Below are 25,237 nucleotides of genomic sequence, written 5' to 3' on the forward strand. Positions count from 1 at the left end.
CTTGTTGCTGGGAACAGGTGATTTTATTAGAATCATAGAATAGTTCGGGTTGGAAAGGACCTCAAGATCATCTAGTTCCAACCTCCCTGCCATGGGCAGGGACACCTCACACTAAACCATGCCACCCAAGGTTTCATCCACTGTGGCCCTGAACACTGCCAGGGATGGAGCATTCGCAACTTCCCTGGGCAACCGATTCTAGTGCCTCACCACCCTAACAGGAAAGAATTTCTTCCTTATATCCAATCTAAATCTCCCCTGTTTAAGTTTGAACCCGTTACCCCTTGTCCTATCACTACAGTCCCTAATGAAGACTCCATCCCCAGCATCCCTACAGGCCCCCTTCAGGTACTGGAAGGCTGCTATGAAGTCTCCACGCAGCCTTCTCTTCTCCAGGCTGAACAGCCCCAACTTTCTCAGCCTCTCTTCATATGGGAGGTGCTCCAGTCCCCTGATCAACCTCATGGCCCTCCTCTGGACTTGTTCCAGCAGTTCCACGTCCTTTTTATGTTGAGGACACCAGAACTGCACACAATACTCCAGGTGAGGTCTCACGAGAGCAGAGTAGAGGGGCAGGATCACCTCCTTCGACCTGCTGGTCACGCTCCTTTAGATGCGGGCCAGGATACGGTTGGCTTTCTGGGCTGTGAGCACACACTGAAGCTGGCTCATGTTCATTTTCTCATCAACTAACACCCCTACGTCCTTCTCCACAGGGCTGCTCTGAATCTCTTCTTTGCCCAACCTGTAGCTGTGCCTGGGATTGCTCTGACCCAGGTGTAGGACCTTGCACTTGGCATGGTTGAACTTCATAAGGCTGGCATCAGCCCACCTCACAAGTGTGTCAAGGTCCCTCTGGATGGCATCCCTTCCCTCCAGCATATCAACTGAACCACACAGCTTGGTGTCATTGGCAAACTTGCTGAGGGCGCACTCAATCCCACTGTCCATGTCAGCGACAAAAATGTTAAACAAGACTGGTCCCAACACCGATCCCTGAGGGACACCACTCGTTACTGGTCTCCAGCTGGACATTGAGCCATTGACCACAACTTTTTGCACGTGGCCATCCAGCCAGTTCTTTATCCACCGAGCGGTCCACCTATCAAATTAATGTCCCTCCAATTTAGAGACAAGGACGTAATGTGGAACAGTGTCGAACGCTTTGCACAAGTCCAGGTAGATGACAGCAACTGCTCTACCCCTGTCCATCAGTTCTGTAGCCCCATCATAGAAGGCCACCAAATTGGTCAGGCAGGATTTCCCCTTAGTGAAGCCATGCTGGCTGTCACCAAGCACCTTGTTGTTTTCCACGTGCCTTAGCATGCCTTCCAGGAGAACGTGCTCCAAGATTTTGCCAGGCACAGAGGTGAGACTGACTGGTCTGTAATTCCATGGGTCATCCATTTTCCCCTTCTTGAAAATGAGGTTATATTTCCCTTTTTCCAGTCATTGGGAACTTCACCTGACTGCCATGATTTTTCAAATATGATGGCCAGTGGCTTAGCAACTTCATTTGCCAGCTCCTTCAGGACCTGCGGATGGATTTCATCAGGTCCCATGGGCTTGTGTACGTTCAGGTTCTTAAGATGGTCTCGAACCAGATCCTCTCCTACAGTGGGCCCAAGGTCTTCATTCTCACAGTCCCTGTGTCTGCCTTGCAAGACTTGGGTGGTGCGGTCAGAGCCTTTGCCAGTGAAGACCGAGGAAAGAAGTCATTCAGAACCTCAGCCTTCTCCAAATCCAGGGTAGCCAGTTCTCCCGAGAGCTTCCTCAGGGGGCCTACATTGTCCCTAGTCTGTTTTTTTGTTTGCTACGTACCTGTAGAATCCCTTCCTGTTATCCTTAACATTGCTAGCCAAGTTTAATTGTAACTGGGCCTTAGCTTTCCTAACCTGGTCCCTAGCTTCCTGGACAACATCCCTGTATTCTTCCCAGGCCGCCTGTCCTTGCTTCCACCTTTTATAAGCCTCTTTTCTCCTTTGAATTGCCCTCAGCAGCTCCTTATCCATCCAAGGAGGTCTCCTGGCCCTCCTGCTGCACTTCCTTCTAGTTGGGATGCAGCACTCCTGAGCTTGTAGCAGGTGATCCTTGAATATCAACCAACAGTCTTGGGCCCCCCTGCCCTCCAGGGCTATACCCATAGAACTTTACTAAGCAGGTTCCTGAAGAGGCCAAAGTCTGCTCTCTTGAAGTCCAGGGCAGTGAGCTTGCTGCAAGCTCTTCTCACTGTCCTGAGGATCTTGAATTCGACCATCTTGTGATTGCTGCATTCAAAGCTACCCTGGAGCATCACATTTCCAACGAGCCCTTCCCTGTGGGTGAGCACGAGGTCAAGCATGGCACCTCTCCTTGTTGGCTCCTCTATTACTTGCAGAAGGAAGTTGTTTTCCACACAATCGAGGGACCTCCTGGATTGCTTGTGCTGGGCTGTACCATCGCTCCAACAGATGTCAGGGTGGTTGAAGTCCCCGATGAGAAGAAAGGCCTGTGAGCGTGAGGCTTTTCCTATCTGTCTGTAATGTATTCATATGTGTTCTCAAAAGCAAATAGTTCAGTAACTGTTTACTGTTAATGCAAAATGTTCTGGAGCACACAAAAATAAACTGATTTTAATGATATAAGAGTATCTCACAAGAAGAAATTATTCTATATTAAAAACAGCAGAGAAAAACACATGGAAGAAGGGCAAGAGAAAGACCCAAACTATAAACAATGATGAATATGAATTCAGCTATTACCACTGTCTGGGAAAGATCATAATTAACATGCTCAGTCCTCTAAAAATGTAACTGTTGAATAAACTAACAGTAGTAAGAACTATTCTGAAAGGATCAGAGCAAAACCAGTGTAAGACAAGACTGCACTCAGTTTCAATAGTAGTTCTTGTAGTTAATATACCCTTTCCAAAATGAAATGAAAAGATGCAGGAAGGTAATAAGGATAATTAGGACTACATCAACTGCTTCTGTTCAAGGACAGATTAGATACATCAAAGGTCTTCAGCTCAGAAGACCAATTTGCTGTTGGGAAGGCCTACAAAATTTATAGTGCCACAAGTGTCAGAAAGTGAACAGGGAATTATGTCCAATTCTTACATTGTAGACATAGCAGAGAAATGATAGAATCCCCTAGCCATCCAGGTTTCAAAACAAAAGAGTATTTCTCTCATTATACAGAATTAACTTGCACAATTCCTTGCCCTGGGATGTTTTATAAACTAAAACTAGGAAAGGATTTAAGAAACCCCACCCAGTTTAATTATTTGATCAAAACTTCCAAAGGCTATTCAAGATCACAGTGGAGGTGCAGCCTCCAGTCAGGAAATCACCCATTTCAAGCTGAACAGCCAGGAAGGCTTATTTGATGCCTGCCTTAACCTTCTATTCTTCCTCAGGATCCAACACTGACTGTATCAGAGAGAATTACTGTGCTACAGAGCCGTTGGTGCAAACCAGCATAACTCCCAAGCTGGTCTCCCTTTACCCCTGTGTTACAGCTCTCACAGCATCACAGCAGAATTGTTGGCACTCAGCTACAACAGGAGCAGGAAGAGCTGGCCCACTACACGTGGTAAGGAAATTCCTTTCCCAAAGCCACAGAAGCAGAAGTTTCTATAGCTTGAGACATTTAAATGAGAAGAAGCGGGTGAATTTGTATATTCCAGATAGCTCACTAAATTTGAATTATGGTGGCAATGAGCCCTGTGCGCGCTAGCCAATCTCAATTAGCAACTGAAAGCTTAAATTGTCATGAAGTACGTGTGAGAAAAAATGAGCTCATACATTCACGGGATGACAGATGACTCCTCATTATACCATTACTGCAGTGAGCCCAAGCACTTCAGTCACTCACTGCTTGGCAGCTGTTATGTGGCAGTTCAAGACACTTGACTTGCTCCCATCCTCCAACAGCTAGATAAAAATGAAGGTCCTTTTATCTGTGCATTTTCTTCAGCTTCTTCAGGCTAAACCAGCCACACTTCTGATTGCAGCTAATGCAAAGGAGCATGAGTGTCACAAAAGGCATTTTTAATAGTAATTTACAACTTGAAATTGCAAAGGCTTTGCTTCAAGCTTTTTTTGTGAAAATGGCAGGTTTTGATAATAAAAATGAGCCTACAGAAAAGATACGGCTACTTTTTTCTGGCTGCCAGAATATCAGAAGAGAGTTTACTCACCCTTCAATAAGTCTAGCCACACAAAAAAGTTTACTTTCATATAAAACATGGGCAGAATCTTCTTAGAGAACTCACTGGTGTCCAGCATAGCAACTGTGGTTGACTTGTAAGAATGGAAGTTATTATTAACAAAAATATTTTATTAGGAATTAATATACACCTGTCCAGTGCAAGTTCTGAACTGTTCCATAACTCTCTTACCATGATAGCTCTTTGCAGAACATTACCAGGAACTAACAGGATTATTTCTCAAATCTGTTTGCTTTACATAAATGTAATCAAATCAGAAGCTAGCTTAGTGAAGCCAGATACAAGCTATAAATTCTTTTAAGCACACAGGATGTACTGTTTTCTGAATTCTCCCACCAGTTGAAGACCTTTAAAAATCTTCTGCATCCTCTTTAGAACCTAATACAAACCACATGTTTCATCAGCCACAGAAGAATTCACAAGATGTTTAAAGAATTTGTCACCATAGTCCCTATGAGACACGTCTAAGCAGGGTACTTTAACATAATTCCAGCTTTCTGGTACTATTTTGTATATACACAACTAACATTCCTTATGATTACACAGCATGTAAAACTTCATCTTGTGCCTAACATTTCCCGTGTCTGCTTACTGCAAAGCCGTAAGAAGATCCAAGCACAACTTCAGTGGCATGCTTACTTCAGGATTTTGTAAATTATATATAGCAACATAGCTAGAGAGATACCTCTTAGAAGAATTTAGCTTCATAAAGTCCTGATTCATGTAATTTGTAGCAAAAAAAAGATAAAAAAATCACCAACTCCAAGTGTCACAGAAGCAGTTACCAGAACATAATGTTCATATGACAATAGCAGGAACATGTTGACATAGTGACTTACAGTTTTTTCCTCAGGTTCTGCAATAGTACTTTTCTTAAAAATCCCTCTCTCAAAATCCCTCTCTTGAAGCTATAACCTTGACTCCATGGATATACAGAAAAACATGATCCTATCAGCTGAAAAAAACCCCTAGAGATGATAATGTCAAGTCCTATGTGGGCTATAAAAGGTTTCAGAGAACTTCTGTCCTTTCCTCACTGTACCTCAATGGATTTTTACATTATTTCAAGAGCTTCTTTTAAAGAACCACCCCACGATCTGAAATTGTTACGCTATTATATCAACTTGCCTCAACTCCAGTCAAGGCTGGATTTTCCTTTGTTCATGAAAACAGACCTGAAGCTTCTCAGACCTATGCCAAACCCTTTTATCTTACTAATTTCAATGTTTGCATATCATCAGTCGGGACAAACAAGGAGGGGGCATGGAACCTCAACAGAACTGGGGAGGATTTGGGGTGGGAGATTTTTCTGGTCCATAAAAAAAAAATAATAAAAAAATAAAAATGAAGGGATGAAAAGACAAGCCAAATCAGACTGCATCTAAGGTTTGAGTGTTTTTGGAACAACTCCAAGTCAAGTTTTTCAGAGCAGCTCATATAAACAGATGCATACTTCCCTCTCCACTCCCTCCTCCTATCACCTGATGTTTAAAGCCCTTTGCCTGTAAGGATAGCAACATTTGTCCTTATGGAGGCAGTAGATAGGAATTAAACTGCTATTGCTACAAAATCACTGGTGTTATTTTTTAAAATACTAATAGTAATCTCTCAGACATTTCCTTTCACAGAAGTGAGCAGGTTTCATTACGATCACTAAAATTAGTAACACATTATAGCTGATCTCCAATAATACGTTATGAATCCACAACTCCATGCTCAGTGAGAATTATCAGATACAGCTTGAGATGTCCATAAATCCAGTGGTCCACATACAAACTGGTTATTTATACTTCCACTTTACTCCAGTGGAAAGTAAAAACAGTTCAGTTATGCAAGCTTCCTTTAAGTATACCTAACAATGAAAATACGTTTCTCTTAATAAGTAATTCAGTACAGATCCAAACAGATGGTTTCCATCTTTTTTGCCTAATACCAAACTAATAATTACAAAATTCCTCTAGGATAATGAAGATGGGCTTGTTTTTGTTGGTTGGAGGGTTTTTTTGTGTGTTTTTTGTTTGTTTTTGTGGCTTTTTTCGGTTTGTGATATTTTTTTGGGGGGTTTTTTTTGTTTGTTTTGTTTTGTTAAAAATCTCATTTCACAGCCTGAGACAGACTGTTCCAAACTAGTAAAACTGCTTTACCTACTAACTGTACTGCAAGAACTCACATCAGCATTTCAGCTTCTGGTCAAAATGAAATGTAATTTAGCACACAAGGCAAGTCTCTGGCTTAGAATATAACAGATTCAGCCTTACTCTACCACCTTCCTGGCCATAAAATACTGGGACCTTAAGTCAACTTTTTTCTATTAGCTTCCCCATATTAATCTCAATTGTTAGCATACAGGTTTTATTATCTCTTTCAAGATCAGCACAGACTTTCTACCACAATACAGACAAGTACTACAAACAAGCATGCATTAAAAGGCAGAGTAAGTTTTCCTGAAAAGTTGTACTCAAGTCTCAAAATGGACTTTAAGGCCACAATGTGCATCCTAATACCAGTGGTTTTAAATAACTTTCATGTAATAATAACCTCCACTGAAATTGTCTGTAGAATCTAGAAATCAATATCAAAAGTATTCCCATACTCTTTTTGCAGGAAGACACAGAACACTTACTAGGTAAGACATATTTTAACCAAAAGAACTTTAGGAACTGATCAATCATACATTCCAAAAGCAAAGTTACAGTATTCATCTTAAAATTCTAGTACTGCTTTTCAGGGTCCCAGTTTATCTATATAAGGAGCTAAGACCTTCTTCCACAAATACTGAAATCCCATACATGTCCACATGCACAAAACTCCTGGTTTGCCATTACTCATGAACAGTTCTCCCACCTAAGAGATTCTAAATTATGCTTATTTTAGTACAGATCCATGAAAGTATAATTACAAGCAGTATCTGCTGAATTAAGTCAGAAATATCTCAAACTATCAGTAAAGCAGATTTTGCTGGGTAGGGCCAGGTGAAAGCTACAGAAATACTGCATACTGTACTGCAACTGAGCATCTGATAGCTTTATTTAAAATAAGCTGCCAGCTGAAACAGACAAAAAGACAAAGATGTTCATTATTTGAACAAACTGATCGCTTTCTTGTTACTGCTGTTCAAAACATGGAATCATAGAATAGTTAGGGTTGGAAAGGACCTTAAGATCATCTAGTTCCAACTTCCCTGCCATGGGCAGGGACATCTCACACTAAACCGTGTCATCCAAGGTTCTGTCCAGCCTGGCCTTGAAATACAGGAAGAAAGTCCAATATTGCCACCACACTTACCTACAACGATAAATTCTAAGAACACAGATCCCCTAAAGCTGTCCTCATATTGGTTATGTCACTGGTATAGAAACTACCTCCTTCACTCTTGCCGTGATCTTCAGCAAAATAGGATCACGTTTATCATACATGATATCACACTTCCATCTCTTTCAGATGGTTAAACGTGTCACAAGCCATATAGCAGGTGATCTTCTCTCAGAGGGAGGTGGGTTTCCCTCTGGAGATGGGTCACTGCCCATGAGCTGATCCCGGTGTACAGGCAAGGCTGCCAAGAACAGCAGCAACTCATCAGCTTTGCTGATGCCAACAGTCCTCACAAGCACATCAATCTGTCTGAATGACCTCAGCCAGGCTGGAACTGTGAAACCCACAGATGTCTCTCACCTTTCTAAATAAGATGTTGCTCACTACAGTAAAGCAGCTACAATGATCTGCAACACACAGAGCTTGGTGTCAGAGTGCCAAGAACTGCACTGCCCAGAAATAACACATGCTGCAAAAACCTGCGGCTGCAGTAGCCTCTTGAATCATACACTAGCTGTCATCTTCCCAACTTTAAACTGCTTGGTAATGAAACAAGAAAAGTCAAATAGGAAACAACCTGGAAAATTGTCTTCTCACTGGGCCTCATATTCATCAGAGCAATCAGTGAAGCTTCAAGCTCAGGACAGACAGAAATATGTCATCACTCTGAAATCCTGTGCTCATTGGCCGCCTTTCCATGGCCGCAGCACAACACACTGCTACCAGTCACTCCTCAACACCAGACACAGTGTGGAACAAGTGGCAGATCAAAGGAATCAAATGATCACTTGCAGGAATTTCCTCTGAATAACATTTATATTCTGTCATTACCATACCATGCATTGCATGCCAATGGATGGCTGCAGTGCCAAGCAACAAATTTCACTCCTGGTATGAATGGTTTGACATAGAAGCAGTGTGAGGTCTATCTACAGCCTGGGCAAGTAGGAAATTGTGGTGATGCTGCTGCTGCCACCACCCAGTCTGGTAGATGAAATGCACCTTGTGTTGCTGTCTTGGTATGGAGAACACCACCTTACTCCCACAAAAGACAACTGCTTCTTGGGGTGGCAACTGAGCTTGGAAGCAGAAGACAGGATAAAGAGGAAAGCACTGTAGAAATGACTGTGCTGTAACAGCTGGCACCCAGCAGCAGGGCAGGCACAACAGGGACTCACTGCAATGGATACTGGATATTGTACCACCTACCACCAGATTCATACAACCATAAAAGTCAGAACTGTGTTATCTTCACCAGTGACTAGTCACAGGGTCCACTGATTTGAACAGCACTTTGAATAAACTCCATTATTCTGTCAGGTAACTACTTCAGTCTCACCTCACCATTCTTATCACAGTGCCCTCTGCCTTCCTCTTCTAAGTCTATTCCTTACAGAATGAGTAGTTGTTCTTTATACGATAGACAGCATATTAGGACATTGATAATTCAGATACTACCATTTAGAATGTTATTACAATTATGTGGAAGACAACACCACCTTCCTTCACTGGGAATCAATTATTCATTCACAGTTCCTCCATGCACATTAAACTTCACCTTATTTACTGCCTTCACAGGAAGCTTGTGAGCAGGGGATACAAATCAGTGACATTAGGTACTGAACTGAGATAGAAAGCCAACATATTCCACTCTAGGAAAAAATCAGATCTCCTTAGAAGTTGTCATAATCTCTTCTTTCTGGTAAGTTCCACAAGATTGGATCTTGACCACAACCCCTGGGTACCAAGCATCATCTTGCGTCTCTTTGAGATTACCAAAACCACACGTTTCACTTGGCCAGAAAAAAAATTAATGCATATGGCAGAACTTAGCTTTAGCAATCGTCATCCCTAGTTAATTGCAGGCAACTAGGGTCTTGCAAACACACAAAGCACTAACAAACCAAAGGTTGTTTACACCAGAATGGGTAAGACCTCCCTATGTGCATTTTCTTGTACTTGCCGGGTGCAAATACATCACATTACTTCTAAAATGACGTATTTTACTTCAAAGGCTGATTTGTCCATCAGATGCCACTTGTCTATACTGCAGTGCTATCCTTCTGCTCTGTTTATGATTTATTCTTCATCTTTCCAGCTAAAACTTTACCTCCTGAGATTCATCTACACAGCAGCATCTTACCTGCAGCATTTTGGACCTGCACACACTGCACCAAACAAACAGCTACCACTATAAAAGGCAGCGGTTCATCCAGTAGTAGTATTTTCTGGAGAAGGAAAGGGTTCCTAGGCAAGAACTACAGAACTCCTCATCTCTCTGTAAGAGACTTCTTTTGACCTTTGTCACAGCCTATCTTACCAGTGTAGACAGAGATGCTGAACAATCATATAAAGCCTTCCCTTTAAATTCAAGCATTTTATCACAGAGTTTTCCCACAACTGAGACTTGAGAAGTTGTGATTCCTACTCAGAAAGAGCAGCACTGCAGAACTCATACAAACCAGGAGAAAAAGCCAAATAGCTATTACAAATGTTTCTCTGGCCAGTGTAGCCTCACAACAGTAAAATTAGGCAAGTGTTTACAGGCACTCGAATGACATGCCTCAAAAAGTACTGCTGGAAGCCACAAGCCACCTTTCCTCAAATTTTTCACTAAGCATATTTAAGAGTTATGCCAGATTGATTTTTTCCAGTGGTTAGGCAAAGTTGATAATCATGGAATTGTAGAATAGTTAGGGTTGGTGACAAACTCGTAAATATTACCAAAAAAAGATCAATCATCAATACAATAACATGTTCTTCAGTTATTTATACTCAACATTTTACATACATAAGGCTTCTTCAATGAAATTTATCAAGCTGCAAACATAGTAACACAAAGATTTGCAAGGGCAGCCTAGTTCAGTTACACCATCTTTCCTGTTAAGGAGAGCTGAAGTATCTAAACAACTTCAGAGCTCTTAATGAGCTTTCTATTCTTAGCATTCCCTCACTGTCTATAAGAAAATACTCTATAAAGAAAGAGGACACATTTTCAAAACTCAGGTTCTCCTTTTCCCTCCTCTCTCTATTGTGAAATATGACCCCTGGAAATTGACCTCCAGCACTGTTTACACAGGCATTATACAGAAACGTTTCTATGAAGTACAGTGTCTGACTATACAAACCAGCAGATCTTTCTTAGCCTTTCCAAACCTTGAATTTAAGCAATGCCAACACTGTTAAGTGACAACAGTTTCCAGTACACTCATATTCACATTGCCTGTTTGGAGTCCTTATCATAAGAAGGGGTTGTAGTCCATGCATCATGTCAGCTACTGTGGGTTTTCTTTTTCCATGCACAGGCCTTGCTTTCTTTCCCCTACTTAGTCCTTCTGTGTTTAATCCTAACTCATGGCTGAAGCTTGTCTTGGTCAGTCAACTTTCATTTTAGAAGCTTTTCAAGATTAAATATTACAGTCATGCTGGCTGCAGGTAGGCTTACAAGTGTTACAAGATGAAACCTCCTTAACACTGAATCTATAGCAAAAAAAAAAAAAAAAAAAAAAAAAAAAAAAGAAGATGAAATTCAGTGTACCCAGGGATTCTAAACCCCAAAGATGAAAAGCAGCCAGAACTATGGAAATCTTTATTCCCATGACTCACAATATTTTTAACATGCATTGAACTTGTGAACTACACCAGGCTTTCCTTATTACTCCTGTAACTTCTTTCTTCCTTAAGTCTTACAAAAAAAGAACTGAAGTTGAAGGTGACAAAAAAACTTCACAGTCTGGAACTAAATGAATGCTTTTCATAGCCTCTAATGTGAACCTCTAAACTGCGCCAGGCTGCTGTAACAAAGCCAAGATAACCAAGGCTATCTTGGATTGTCCTACAACCACACCCAGGAATGCAACGCATGCCAAAAACCCCACAGTTGGTCACTGACGTAGGTGCAGGAGGAATCACAATGTGCAGTGAATCAGTTTCTCACTGCTGGAATAATACACTTGGGCGGGTTGCTATAAATACCTAGTTCTGTAGATATAGCAGGAGATTGGAGCCATATGTAGGAGACTCAAATACTGATAACCCACTGAGTAAAGTTTCAGTGATACAAAATTAAGGAAGAAAAGGAGATTCACGAAGTGGCCTACTTAAGGTATACAGCCTATGCACTGTGGACTCTCATAGGTACAGAGGAATCGAGAGATAAGGCTGTGGAAGAAACTGGGGGCTTGGGTTACAGACCAATTCCCCTGAATGCACGCACTGACGCCATCCAATCCTATCACTGTGTTTAACTTTTCTAGGTAGAACATGTTAAATTCCTGGGAAAAAACACATTAACTGGTAGCAGACTGCCCTGTAACACCAGACATGAGGATGAAGACAAAACCCAAGTGTGTTTGACGTTCTGCATAAGGAGCAGCAGCAGCAGCCCTGGAGGTCCACGTTTTGTACTGCAAATCCAACTACACAGCAAGAGGTTTTTCCATGTTCTCTGTCTCAAAGAGGGGCTGTAAGACTTCTGATTGCTCCACCTCATTCCTATCCTGTTTCTGCAGTGAAAAATCATAATTTAGGTTTCTAACTTGAGAAAGCACTCAGACTGAACAGCTTATTGAAACGAACTTCAGCAATTCCCAGTCTAGTGGTAATTTCCAGAATAACAGAGGTTAATCTTTAAGATTTTCAGTATTTCAAATAGCACGAGTTAAAACTTGGACACCACTGCTGAGCAGATAAGCCAATTCCAACCCTGCTTATTATCTAATAAGTCAAAAGATCCAAAAGATTTGAATGAGCAGGTAAATTAACTTCACACAACATACCTAAAATCTGCCCACGCTGAATCATCCCATATTTATAGATGAACATATATATGATCTGCTCGTTTTTGCAGTTTAACTGTTTTTAATTCCAGGTGTTTGGGGTGTTTTGGTTTTGGGCTGGTTTTTTTTGGGGGGGTGGTGGGGTTGTTGTTTGGGCTTTTTGGGGGGTTTTGTGGGGTGGATGGGTTTATTTTTTGCTTGGTTGGTTTTTTTTGGGGGGGGTGTTTGGGTTTTTTTGAGGGGTATTTTGTTCTGCTAAGAATATTTCTGCTTTTCAAAATATTTTCTGTTGTTAAGTGACTTTTTTACTAAGAGAGATTGTTGTAAATTTTGCTACTGCTATGACTGTCTTCTGAAAGCCACCCTGGATTTATGAAACCAGAGCTGAATAGATTAAGGGAAGAAAAAAAAAATAAATAAAATCACAAGAGTCAGGACATCTAAAGCAACCTTGTGACTTTTTTCCTAAAGGAATACAGGGGTGGGGATTGGGCAGGACAGGGATATTTGACGTACTAATTTCCCTAATGTTTGAAAAAAGGTTAGAAAGCATTCCTGAAATATTGGATAATCTTGAGCTCACAGTAGGAGGCTGTATTTCCTGCTGGACAATAATATTACATTACACACAAAAACGATTATGTTGGTAAAATTAAAATAGCTGCAACATGAAGCTCTCGGAAGAGCTCCCCTTCTCTCTGAAGGGAGACTCTGGCAGGGACTATGGGAATTGCAATACACTAGCAACAGAGATGACTGAACATCTCTGTAAAACCTAAACACCACAGGTTGATGCACAATATGTCAAGTTAATCCATGTTCACCCCAGTACAAAATCAGAACTGAGTCCTGTGCCTCTAATTCTCCTTCATACAGTTATTTTCAGAATGTGGAAGAAAAGAAACTACGTGCTTTTTGAAGATACAGCTACCCATAGATTACGGGAGCAGGCAATGTGTGTCAGTATTACTGACAATGCATTATGTCCTCAGTTTGAGGAGGAAAAAATTAAAGAAATAAGGACTAAAACATGAGCAAAAGGAAACTACTTCATTGTAAACAAAGATATCTAAGTAGCACCTTATCTAGCTTTTAAGATGACTTATTACTGATAGGCATCACAGAAGAAATAGATTTTGAGTAGAAATGTCAATATTAATAGCATTTTGGATCATATTATGATGTTTAACAACAAATTCAAGCCAGACTCAAGTCTTCAAACTAGAGAAACATTCAAATTTATCTACTAGGAACAATGTAAAAAATCCAGTGTTTATTTACTACATTTCAAATGTTCAAACTGTTTCAACGTATCAGTAACTAATTTTCTGAATCTGTTTTAAGTGGTTAGATTCCCACTATGAGTACGATTGTATTATTTAAAGATCTCACTAAATCTGAAGTCTTTTGATAGAGATGAGTTCAAAGAACTTGAAAAACATTTCTACACGATGTTCTCAGCTATATTAAGACATTTATAAAAATAAACTTTCTGAGGATGCCTCAAATTCATTTACAATCTTTCATAGTATCTCTTAAATTTTAAAACTCACAAAATCTTAAGGCAAAAAGAAGTGGTATTCAGTGAAGGGGAAAGTCACAAGCATAGCTCAGGGAATAAACACATTGAGTCAACTGGTCAAAGCAAACAGAATTGACCGAGATCACACTGTCATAAGTAATTCAAACAGTGCTAAGAAGTACCTCCTTCAGTAACTTCAATCCACTCCACCCAGGATTTGAAGAGAAAAGCCTCCTATGAAACGCTTTTACACACTGAATTAAGTTATTGGTTTCCATAGTACTTAACTTACCATTTGAAAAAAAGTCCTTTAAGTCCTCCAATTACTACCCGCACAGACTTAACAGTGCAGGTACACTACACACTAACAAATCCAGATGGTATCATCTCAAAAATCCAGAGCGTGAAAAAGGTAAACCTCTGCAAGAGAGAGCGCGTTAGGCAAGAATGCGGCTGTGACATGGCTTTGTTGGGCAGACTGCCCCAGGACACACCCTGCGAATTCTCTTCACCACCCACAACCCCTCATGTTAGATACACAGGCGTGACACGCAACAGGAAGGGCCTGGACAGCCTTTGTTCTGGGTCAGGTACACTGAAATGCTTCTGGGAAACCTAACCAGTCATAGCCTTGAGTAAAAATTAAGGCTACACCTGAGGTGCCTGACTCGGATCTGTAAGACTGTGGTGCACACAAACTGAAGTCATCTCCAGCTGTGGTTTTGCACTGAGACACCTGACTCTCAAGCAATCACTCTGAGAGATACTACAATCATCGTACATCAGGACATCTCCAACAGAAACAGTAGCTATAACTAGCACATCTTACCATTTATTACATTCCACCAGAAGTAGCACTGACACTGTCCACATGAAATTAAAAATATAATCTACTGAACACCTTCCTTTGTTCTACAGTTGATGTGCTCATGAAGCGAATTCATTCCGTGACAGAGCACAGAAAAATGGTGGGGTTTAGCAGGCAATAACAGCTGTCTTCTTGGTTGCAACAAATGAAGCAAGACCTTCACTGACAGCATGCCTTTCCTGCAAAGCTGCAATTGCATCAGTGGGACAAGGCCACCACAGGCTCCTTGCTCTCTAAGCAGATGCCTATAGCCAGCTTAGCCAGCTCCAGCTGTGCTTGCTGGTAGCCTAAGAAAACTTGCAAAAACAACTGGCAAGGAGCAGGGCAAAGCCAAGACTGGAACATTTTAAATCAGCTCCCATGTGTGTAAACTATGTAATATGTTGAATCCTGCTTTCACTTGTGGTGTCCATGTTTGTCATATGACTGACAGAGCTACTTCACCTACGAAAATCACTGTGCAGAAGAAACACTCTAGTTACAAACCCAGACAGCAGGAAGTTTCAGCCTATTCCAAAGGAGTGTAATACTTCATGGAAGCACAGAAGCCTACAGTTAAGTACCAATATACATTTTTACAAGCACAGAGCTAGAAAAATACACCTGTCCTGAGAACAAAGCAAAAGGCAGAAGAGAGATTAAGAAAGACATTCCCAGAATTTCTCACTTCAGCCCTGACTTACAGAAGTCACTGGTTGTTTTTATCCTCTATCTCCCCCACCCCCAATTCCCTACAAATATTCAGTCAACATGAGCAAATATCTGGAATAAGCATCTCTGGAAAAGCGGTCTGCAAATACTTACACTTTCAGGTTTTTTCTATTCCAGAAACAAAAAGCAGTATTTGACTATAACTACCAGGGTTGTTTGATATTGGTATATATCAACTCTGTGTTTTTGTCCAGTTTTCTTAATTAAACTTACTCTATCATGCAAAGTACAAGCTAATGCTTGTACACTGGATTAAAAGCAGGGGTAGAATCCTGTGTAACTGTACGAACCCTGTATGAGCTATTACTGGGTTTAAAAAGATGAAGTGGTAAGATACACATGTCCTAGAAGAGTGATAATTATCCTTCTGAAAAATCAGAGCACATCCAGCTGCAGAGTTTGCTTCACCAAAGACTGCAGAAGAGTGAGACTTCCCAGACAGCAGCTCTGTTACCGTAGGAAGTTAACATACTGCTGCTATGCACTAAGATGCACTGCCCTGCCTAAACACACTGTTGCATGACAAAAAAGTTCACTGTAATATACGTACCTCCTCTTCTAGATAATTTATGTAAAATATCCCACCCCTTTTCAATAGCAATTAATTGATAAGAGCACTTCTCTGGATTACTACTCTTCTCACATTAAAGTGTTAAGCAGACTCAAATCAGAACTGCACAGCTATAATTGGAGAAGTGATTTTGCCTTGTCACTGTATCAAATCTAATCTTCTGTAAGAAGCTTTAAATTCAATACCTCAGTCTTACCTTAAGATTCAGAGCCCAATCTTAACATAGGACAATGAATTTTTGCAAGCATGTTTGTTGGGTTGGTTTTGTTTGTTTGTTTGGGTTTTAACTAGGAAAATAATTTTATAGGTTCCAAGTTCTGACTACCTAACCACAGAAGAGTAACATCATCAGGAATTCATACCCACACACAAAAACCCGAGGAAGTGCTTTCAAATAGTGTTACATAAGGTGATAAATTACATCTGGAATTTCAGGCTCTAGAGAGAGTTCTCAATATTGAAAAAATGGTGAAAAATGCACAAGCTATACAGGAACAAGATACAATCATTACATAGGAGACCATCAGGAATTTGGTGGTTGTTTTGTTTTTACATAACAAAAGCTATTAAGAGCATTATGCACCACCTACTATACACTCAACATCTAGCTTATTTGACCAGTTCAGTTTACTGCTAATACAAAAGGCTTTATCATTTATCACATCTGAACCTTTTCCTGCAAGGAGGAGATACATCTTTATCTAAACTGAGCTAAGCAGGATGAATGGGATTAAAAAGGAAACATTACTCAGCCTCGCTGGTATTTTGTCTCTCAAGATCTCTTAAATGGTCATCTAAAAGTTTGTTATGGCATCTGTTTAACCCTATCAAAAGACTGGTAATTGACCTTGAAAAAAAGTTTGATGAGCTTCTGTGAAAATCCAACACGAGCCCAGAATGCTTTTTGCTATTGTAGGGAAGAATAATAAGCAAAACAAGCCCTTCCTTCAATTTGTGTAAAGGAGGTGGAGAGAATGAAATACTACTTTTCTCTAATCCGAGTCCTTTAACCTTACATCAATGCCATGGAAAAAGCACATACATGCACCAAGTCAATCTGTAAAGTGAAGAACATATGTTGATGTAAACACTGGGGAACAAACAATTTGTAAGACTCCTGAGGGAAAAAAAACTCCTTCCTGAGGATTCACAAATCATCTTTCCCATTCAGAAAGTGGAACTGAACCTCATCAACCTGAAAAGATGAAATTTTAATCCCCAACTGAAGTGTAGTGTAAAATTGACACAAATGGCAACTGTGGTTGCCAGGCAGGCAGGAGGAAGAGCAGCAAGTATTCTTTAATTTGAGAATCCGAAAGCAATTCTTACAGTTGCAGAATTTGAGTTTTAGCAACATTGCCTGATCACTTTCCAAAACCAGTGGCAGGAGAGGCAGTGACTCCAACATGATGTATTTATAGCACACAGAACCCAAATACCGCTACTTATTCTATAATTAAACACCAAAACAAGATGCTATTATGAACACAATGTCTCTGACAATATGCCACATTCAGATAGACACTGAACTATCTTTAAGGTAACTTAACTTGATGTAGTTTGGAGTTGGTATTTCCTGCCCAATGATGACTAAGTTGGTTCTAAACCATTGTGAAGTATCAGGAAATACCCGCCCCCAACATCAATTACTGTTTAAACATATACCAAAGTGCTATGTTTTGAACACACATTCACAGCGAAATATCCTATAGGCAAATAAATGTGAGAGGGGAAAACAACACTACCACTAAACAAAAAACCAACCAACCCCAAAACAAGCAAAACCCCAAAACTCTTTCCACCAGACATCAGGTAACCAAAGTACAAAATAAAGTCCTTGTATTAATGGCAAAATGTAAGTCAGGGCCAGATATCCAGCTTGCTTAACTTGTAAAGTTTCATTGCAGAACACTGCACTCTTACGTGGTCTTATCTCACTCCCTTTGTCCGCACACAAAAATGCCTCCTGAAGCAAATTGATCCAAATCACTACTACACTTGGGATTATGTGCTGAAGAGCTTGGATTAGTACTGTACGTACTTTGTGCAGCGAGGACAAAGGTTTTTGGAGAGCCCAGTGCCGCTCTGCTGTGCCCTTCCACCGGTTTCCCAGGTGGATTGCCCCACTGTCCTGACTGACTTTCAGCCTCAGGAACCCACACAAAGGAGAGACAGACCAAAGTGCCTCTGCAAACCCCAGCCTCAATGAGAATTCATGCCTTTTTAATCTCTATTTTCTGTTCCATTAAAAACAGCAGAGGAAAGAAAGCACTTCTCAGCTACAAAAATCAAAAAACACCAAACAACCCATAGTATCAATCTGGTAAATGAAAGGCAAGATCACATTTATATTCAGGAAGGCTCAAGAGTGGACTATTGTCCTCTTCATTTCTGTAGAAATTGAAGCCTCTCAGTAGGAAAGTCACAGCTATAATCCCCTCTCCCCATCTCCCTGAAGGTACTGATAGAAAGTTTCCATCATTGTAGTCAACACAATATGGTGTTGTGAATATTAAATCTAAGCCAAATAGCCTACCCTCATATGATTTCCTCTCCTGTCCTTTTCCCATTTTTTTATTCCCTTTAAAGGGAAAAGATTTGCCTTAAAGCTGCCACAAATGCACTAAAATTATGCCTAGTATAGTTAAGGATTACAAAATAATGATAATCCCAGCTGAAATTATTAGATGCTATTAATTACTGCATGTTTTTTCTATTAGAAAAGCACATTTAGCTTAAACTGGCTTGTGGCTTTCTGCAAGTCAACCACTTCTTAATTAAATCTTCATTTCCTAGCACATATCAGTACATAAAACTTGTACCTTGAAGCACGTCTACAGCTTTGTATCAACAATGGTTTTGTTTCAAAGGACATTCTGGTCAGCAGAATGTACTGCCTGAAGAGAGCAGCTTCTTGTCCTCCTTCTCCCCCACGCCCCACCCCTCTTTTTTTTTTTGCCTTTAGAAACAGAAGAATCAAACCTCTTATGAAAATTGATATTTATTCTCAACCCTCCTCCCAAGAGAGCTAACCACTTATCAAACCATTGTGTTAGATCTTCTGGCAGCTCTTTCAGTTGTAATCAGAGATCAGATCTACATTCGGATCTTAGGTGAAAAAAAACACCTCCACCACACCACAACACATACATCCCCCTTCATAATTTCATTTTCATTTATGAAGACAGGTCCTTTGCACTCATCTGAAAGTGTGTTATGTGCCATCAGTAAAATCGGATTTGGCTTTTTTGGACAACACTTTCAGGACAGATTTTCTAGACCAGCACCCCATAAGCACAGTGCTCATGCAGGAAAACACATTAAACTGCTGGTTCAGAATTTAGTGTGGAGGCCACTGAGCAAATAAAGCCCAATCTTCATTAGCTGGCACGATACCTCCCGCAATCCTTGTGTCAAATAGTTCTTGAAAGGTTACATCCATGACACTGAAACTAAACTAGTGACACTCCTTCAACTTGGGAAACCTATGTAATGAGCAGCAATAATCCAAATAATCCAGAAGCAGCACTCACCTAACATCAACTCACAGCCCCATAAGGAGAGAAAGGAGTTGCTCCACAGAAGAAAGTTCACAAAGAGTCTTCCAGCAGAAAACACAGCCTTAAAAACAATTAAGAAAAAAAATCCCACCAACTCAGCCTTCTAATTCTACTATAGAGTTGTTTATTAATCAATCTATATAGTTTTGAAGGATATAAATTAAGAGTAACGATTTTGGGGGATGGGGAACCAGAAAAAAAAAAAATCCCCCTCAAAATTTTTCTTGCTACACTTAAAACAGCCGTGTCGCATGCAGTAAAACAACCTCCTAAACTATACCTGCAGAGCAAGGGTAGAATTTTAAACTCATTAGTACAAAGGTCTTTGAGAAATTGGGCTTTCATAAATAACAGCTTTGCACACACTTCAGTTTACAACATGGACTTTGTAAAGATTTGAGACTTCAGCAGTGACATGTTTCTGAACACATAACAATATGAGGAAGTGTTGTAGCTGATACCCCTCTTCTCTGCAGACAATCACATATCAAAGGTGCATCATTGTTTAAAATGGCTCTAGTTCTTGAGTATGAAGATCTATTCCCTGTCCTGGCTTGACCTCAAGGGAGGGACACACTGTCCTCCAAAACATCCTGTCAGGAAAGCAGGAACAAATGTGCAAATTTGGAGATTAGGATAATAAATATAGTTTTGCTAGTTACTTATTTTGGCTTCCAAAATAATTATTGCCTAAGAACATTGAGGCTTTTCTAACCCAGTCTTGTCCACTTCAGAAATCCTGGTGAACTTGTCAACTTCTGCAGCTGCAGGGAACTGGAAACAATGGATTTGCTAAGCTCACTATGTGGTGGTCTTGTGTGAAAGCTTTCATGTTTTACATCCATTCTGTTTTGAAGTTATATGTTTGCTGAAAATGGTTTAGCAGAACAATGTATTTATTTGCTATTTCTTCCAATATAGGGATTTGAATTTATCAGAATATAGTCCAGTTCTGTTCACGAAAGAATGTGTATTCACCCATTTAAAAAAAAAAAAAAAATAAAAAAAAAATCTGATGTTTACTGCTTTTGTGGCTTTTTCTGTGTTTCCCTTTTTAGGGCTGTACCCCCAAACCTGTGAGGAGGGAACAAGGCATGTCCCATGACATAGGGAATAAGTTCAACAAGTATTTTGGTCAGGCTCATTTTCCCTATTTCTTAGTACTGGCACCAAGTCCTTATAGAACAAGTTGTTCAGGTCAACAATAAATTGCAAGCCTTCTAAATGAACTGGCAGTATTTTACCAATTTCCCTTCTAAGTAAAATTACTGCTTTACTGGTCAGCAAATCATATCTTCTCAAGATTAAAATTTCTGCTAAGAATTTCTGAGGGACAGAATGTCATTTTATCAAATAGCAAAGAGAATTGTGTGAGTGGCACACAGCAAAACGCAATCAGAGAGTCAAATTTGAGCTTGCGTATATTAAAACCTAGTTCAAACACTGAAGCACACTTCCATACTGTACTTTTTACACAATGACAAAGCAAATCACATAATCCAGACTGAATAAACCACATGTCAAGATTTACAGATTCTGGTTACGTTCCTTATAATATGTACACACCCTTTCATAGCATCATAGAATCATAGAATAGTTAGGGTTGGAAAGGACCTCAAGATCATCTAGTTCCAACCCCCCTGCCATGGACAGGGACACCTCTCACTAAACCATCCAACACAAGGCTTCATCCAACCTGGCCTTGAACACTGCCAGTGATGGAGCACTCACAACCTCCCTGGGCAACCGATTCCAGCGCCTCGCCACCCTAACAGGAAAGAATTTTTTTCTTTCCTATAAAGCAAAAAAAGATTGAGATCCCTATTTTTCAGGAACTGAAAGTACTGCTAAACTCATAAATGCTATTTTAAATAGCGATAAAATATGTTAGTAAATGGAAAGTATTTATAAGCCTGAGTCGTTACTTGGGCTTTGTACAAGATAGCAGCAAAAAAGAAAATCACTTCCTCTAAGAGGTGTTACAAAGCTGTTTTGCTTTCATCGTATTTTTAGGCTTCATCTTTAATTGTATTGAGCAAGATCTAAGTGTAAAAGTTCTTGAGGTCCAATTTCAGACTGAGCAAAGTTTATCAAAAACCCTTGGCTGAATTTTTATAACCTTCTGGACTGCTTACCTGCTTGTAATGCTATGGTTCACATGTTACACTGTGCCATGATCACCCCTATTTGAAATGAGAAACTCCCTCTGCTGAAACACTTAACTGTATTGCCACTTCAGAATCTTCAGCAAACTACACAGCAGTCACTTGACTGCCCGTATCAGGGAGCTAACTGCCATCCCTTTAAAAAGAAAATCAACCTCATTATATTCCTGATTGAATCTAGACATCTGGAATCAAGTATATACATGAGGAAGAACCACACAGCTGCAACTGTATAAATATTTTTCTTATTAATTTCCTGTCAAGGGCATCTTAAAATTGTAAGATCAATTTCATAGACAAGAAATAAAACTAAGGTCAGGCAGACAGACTTCGAGAATTTGGTACCCAGATTTGGGGTGAGAAGTATTCCAGGGCCAACATACAGTCTCATCTTGGATAAGATTTTCCAGACTTTGTTTCCTATGAACTTCTGGGGTGGAGCTGGTATCTCCTGAAATTGACATAATGAATATCACTGATTTTATCATAAGAATTACTGGCATTCACTTCAAATAACATCCAGCAGACAACACACATTCCAGCTTGCATTATTAGGATTAAAACAGGAACCTCTTTCCATTGACATATTCCTTCCAACAAAGATTATCTAAGCAATTGCTGAGCTGATTGCAATTGATTGCAGTATGATGATGCATAGGCACTTAGGTATATTTGTCAACAGAAAATGCCGTAGCAAATTTAAGTCTTTAGAAATATGGTTTATAAATAAGCCTGAGAATGTCCCTTTAAAAGTGGTTATAAAACAGTACCTTGTAATCCATAGATCATATGGAGCAATATTTCTAGATTCTGTGCACTGAGATTTTTTTTTGTTAAATCTCCAACCAACCAGCTTGCCTTCTGCTTTCTCATACAAACTTGTGATACTTGTGCAATTTCATTACCTAAATGAATACATGTGAACATCTATCACTGATGTACTAATAAAATCCAAATCTGCCAAGCAATCGTAAGTAAGAAGATAAGTAACTAAAAGTGAAAAGAAGCCTGTGTAGGTGTTGTGTGTATAGATGAACATCTGTGTCAAGCATTAGTGGCACCAAGTTAAAATTTTTCTTTGCATAATCACATTAATCAAGCTACATTTTTTATTTGGGCTTAACTATATTGATGAGTGCCTCCATTCCACAGACCTATGATTGACAAGCTTGTGATGGCTTTTTCAGTCATACACCACTGTTCACGAAAGAACAAAGCCACGAAAAGATGTCATAGCCTCAAACCATGATCAAGAGGTACTACAACATACAAGCACAAAACTCTAAATAAGATAAATTGACACACTGGGCTTTTTAGCAGAAAAGAGCATCACTTGTAGCATACAGCTATTACAGGTTTTCATCTTGGAGTCTGTGAACTATTACCCACTTCTAAGGTCATACACTGTGCAAGTTTGGGCATGACAATCCAGGTCATCTTCAAGTCCTCCTTTTGGACTCCAATTACTTGTATCAAATTATTTATATGGCTACACAGAAGATCCTTAACATACACCCCAACAGTTCTATTAAAGCTATTTTGCTTATCCATAAACACAGACAACTTGAGTCTGCTCCTAACACTCCTCTTAGCCTTCATACTCAAAGGCTTTGTCTCTTCACAATCCACTTTTTGTGCAACCATTAACTACAGCTAAAACATTTCTACAGATAAGAACTGCAAACCAGGACATATGAAATCTTTAGAAAGATATGCTTAAGCAAACAATAACAAAGTGGCAACGCTAGTTCTTAAGACATGCGGACAAGATGTTCCATTTTCACAAAGAAATAACTTAAAAACTGCATGCAACTTCTGGCAGCATGGCTGACTGTACTAAATATAATACACCATCGATTCAGCAACACACAACTATACAGCAGCGACCCTCTAAGTTTACAAGGGGCAAAACATTACATAAGTTGTGATTAAAACCACTTTCACATTCCTTGCTTCATTGAACTCTGACATCAAATAACATTTCGGTAATGGTCCAAAGATGCGAAAATCACCTCCTTGACACTTCAAGAACCCTTAAAAATAAATGTTTTAGTTTTGTTATCACATTCTTCTCCAGGATTTTGATAGTTCTCTCCAAACAGTTCTGCATATTTTCAGTCTAATCACACTTACACACCAGTATGCAGTATGTGGCCCAAGCCCTAGTACAAGAAGTCTGCCGACAGCCAGCAACGGTACAAACAATGAAGTATGGGGATGGTAGTGCTGGAATGCAGACACCCTTCTAGCAGATCTGCTTGTTGAACCTTCTTGAACATGAGACTGCTGTCAGCTCATTTCTTCAGTCTGTCAAAGATGCCTCTGCATGGCACCACAACTGTCTTTTGTGGCACCCACTTGTCTCTCCCAATTTTCTATCATCTGTAAACTTGCTGAGGGTGCACTCTGTCCCATCATTCAGGACATCAGTGAAGATGTTAAACAGCCCAGGCCCTACTCTCAACCCCCAGGGCAGACCACTAGTAATTGGCCTCCAGCTGGACTTTGTACCACCTCTCACAACTCTTTGAGCCCAGCATTTCAGCAAATTTGTACAGGCTCAGTGAAGTAGACTGCATCATCAGCTAGATTGTCAGTGATGGTGTTAAGGGAGAAAATGTCAAAAGCACTGTCAAAGTCAAACATCAAAAAAGTTATCATCTGCTCTTCCCTCATCCACCAATCTAATCATTTCATCACAGAGGGCTCACAGGTTGCTCAAAGCACATGATGACTATGGCTAATCACTTTCTTGTCCTCTGTTTGGAAATAGCTTCATAGGAGAATCTGCTCCATTACCTGCTCAGAGATAAAGGCGAGGCTGATCACTCCTTAATCCTCAGACCCTCTAGCTGTTCCTGGAAGCAAGAGTGACATTTACTTTCTTCCAGTCATCAGGAACCATCTTCTATTCTCAGTCTTCCCAGAATAATTGAGAGTGGCTTTGCTATGACACCAGCTCACTCAACACTCATAGGTGCATTCTGGCAGGTCCCACTACTTCCTCAAAGCAAATTTGTTTAAACGTTCCTTCAATTGGTTTTCAACTGGGGCTAAGTCTTCACTGCTCCAGAACTTCCCACTAGTCTCCAAGGCCTGGAACTCCAGCAGGGAAATCTTATCAATAAAGACCAAGGCAAAAGAGAAAACCTGAGATCCAAAGTCACTCCCAATCAGATCTCCTCTGCTTTCCATTACTGTCATTCCTCACACACACAAGCAGGAGGTGCAGTTAAGTTCAGATTCTCAAAAAAAAAAAAAAAAAAAAAAAGACAAAACAAGGCAAAAGGTACTTTCTGAAAAATTGTATTCTAACATATTCTAACTTCACCATTCTAATACAACACAAATCAAAGAAGCTTTAACCAGCTGGTTAGAATTAGCTCCAAACTGCCTCTCTACTCTGTTTAACCTTACAATACAAGCATTATGCTAACGATGGCTAAAAAGGTTTGCTCCCCCAGTCAAAAATAAAGAGCCTGATTGACAGATATGATATGCACTGGAATGATTAGGCAGCAAGAAAGCTGTCTCCTCAAC

At 40.1% G+C, this 25,237-nt stretch overlaps 1 protein-coding gene across 15 annotated transcripts in view; it reads right to left on the reverse strand.

The window, feature by feature from the left end:
- The window catches only part of NUMB (NUMB endocytic adaptor protein), a 99,963-nt gene that overhangs the window by 45,748 nt on the left and 28,978 nt on the right, over positions 1–25,237 (reverse strand). Inside the window, exon 2 of one of the 15 annotated variants that reach the window (XM_065686356.1) lies at positions 19,506–19,593. The exons of 13 other annotated variants lie outside the window; for them this stretch is intronic. The gene's annotated coding sequence lies outside the window, so the exon portion shown is untranslated. Of the gene's footprint in view, positions 1–19,505; positions 19,594–22,080; positions 22,103–25,237 lie in introns of those variants that run through there. One more of the 15 variants, XM_065686359.1, reaches the window with a different exon arrangement.

Source organism: Lathamus discolor, chromosome 6, assembly GCF_037157495.1.
Source record: "Lathamus discolor isolate bLatDis1 chromosome 6, bLatDis1.hap1, whole genome shotgun sequence".
NCBI classification, from domain to species: domain Eukaryota; kingdom Metazoa; phylum Chordata; class Aves; order Psittaciformes; family Psittacidae; genus Lathamus; species Lathamus discolor.